Source organism: Mus caroli, chromosome 2 (assembly GCF_900094665.2).
Source record: "Mus caroli chromosome 2, CAROLI_EIJ_v1.1, whole genome shotgun sequence".
Taxonomy (NCBI): domain Eukaryota; kingdom Metazoa; phylum Chordata; class Mammalia; order Rodentia; family Muridae; genus Mus; species Mus caroli.
Window position 1 is genome coordinate 48,920,111 of NC_034571.1, and position 2,222 is coordinate 48,922,332.

A 2,222-nucleotide genomic window follows, 5' to 3' on the forward strand; every position below is an offset into this window, starting at 1 on the left:
CCTGAGATTCAAGAAAGAATTCATTACTTTCTCCGGATTCTGGCTCAAATGTTTACACAATAGTTTAGTCAGTACTGAAGTGAATTAGATTGAAGACACATGTGTATATAACCATTTATGAAGAACTGCTTTGATGGACTTTAATAGTAAGTAGTGTATAAGATTCAGGAAAGTGTTTCAGGACCTACAAACATACATTTTTAGGGATAACAAATGAAATATGTTCAAATACTGTGTTTAAGAACAAGTTAAGTGGAATCACAGGTATATTTGCACTAGAGCTTCCAGAGACTACGTCTTCTGTCATCAGAATGTAAGTTTTATGCCTTTTCTAGAGAGAAAAATGGAAAACCCAAAAATAAATATTGAAGTGTAAAATGGTTAAGTGAATTGTATTTTTTCTTACTGTGTTCTCTGCTCAAGCTCCTGCTTCAGAGCTTTCTTTATTTTACCAAAGAAAATAAAGATTAGATATGCATTTCCATATACATATATATGTATATGTATATTTATGCACATATACATATATATGGGAATAAATATTTACATATAAATATATACATTTGGAAATATATATACATTTGGAAATATATATAATTCTATATATATAGAGGGAGCTATTTTTAACCTGTGAAGGTGGGAGTAGAAGAAATATCATTAACTTATTCTGTATACAGCATTACATTGTTTTATTTGCTTTACACTTTAATTACATATATCTATTTGAGATGAGTGTGTATGTGCATATGTGTTTGTACATGTGTCATGGCACATATGTGGAGACCAGAAGACAGCTCACAAGGGTCAATACTTTCCTTCTGCTGTGGGATCCAGGGAACAAATTCAGCTATAAATTCCTATTTATACATAGAATGATCTTGCAAAATCTTATATTGTTTTAAATAAAATTTTAAAGCTTTTAAAGGAAAAAGACCATATATCCTTAGACATTTTTTAAGGACAATATTTGAGAAGCAGTTATGGAAGGTGAGAGGATGTTGGGGAGAGAGGAATAATCAGAATGGGGGGAAGGAAAGTGGCTACAAGAATGGCAGGCACTTGCAGAAGTTATCAGAGGGGAGATTATGCTTGGGTCAACCATCTGTGCATTCCTTGTTTTGCTTTTCTCTTGTATTTCATATCTAGGTGCACCATAAAACCTTGTCAATGCTCTCTTCAAGTATGTTTGGAATTGAAACTTTTGCACCATCTCTACCTCTGCATTGCATCAAGCTATTGCTGTCTATATTTGCAAACACATTCTGAATCTGGCTCTTGACTCTGACTTCTTAAAACGTATTCTCAACATAGTAGTGGTCAGGAAGACTGGCTGAAAACCCAAGTTAGACCAGCCTACTAGTTAGACTATTTTAGTTCCGTTTTACTGGCTTCCTATTTTTAAGTCAGACCTCAAGTCTTCTATTAAGTAGTAAAGGCATTCTCACCACTTCTTACATTAGCTAAGATGTTTTGAGGTTGAAAATAATACTGATACTGGGCTGGCAAGATGGTTCAGTGTATAAAGGTGCTTGTTGCACTGCTTGATGATATTAATTCAATCCCCAAAATGCAAGTGATGAAAAATGGTTTTATGATTTTTATATGCACATGGATATATGCTATAACACATGTATACATACACATACTGAGAGAGAGAGAGAGAGAGAGAGAGAGAGAGAGAGAGAGAGAGAGAGAGAGAGAGAGGAAATAAGAACGAAAAAAAGAAGTATTTGGTTGTTGTTGGACTATGATTCCCAAAATGCTGATTCTATTGTATTGTTGTTGCTGTATTACTGACATCTGCTCAGTAATCCCCAAGTGATCCAGATTAACACTCAGGCATGCATAGGAACCACTGTCCTCCACTCACCTCTTACTTCCCTTTCCTCCCTTTCCCCCCTTCCCTCTTCCTTACTTCCTTCTCCTTTTTTTCCAGTCTTCCTTAGTATACTCTGGGTACATTGGCTTCCTGACTCTTGCTCAAACACCCTAGCTACAAGCTCTGAGTCAGCTGATGCTCTTTCCAAGTGTTCAGATGGAATATTGTGAGCCTCTTTAAAATGTCAAGTACCTTTGCATAAGGATTCCTGGAAAATGATGAGGGGCAGGGACTTGATTAGCCTCTTGTCTTTTTTTTTTTTTTTCTTCCCTGAATCACGCTTTTCAAGATTGACCAGATTGCATTTCTCTCACTAAAATGGCACGCCATATGATAATTTAGC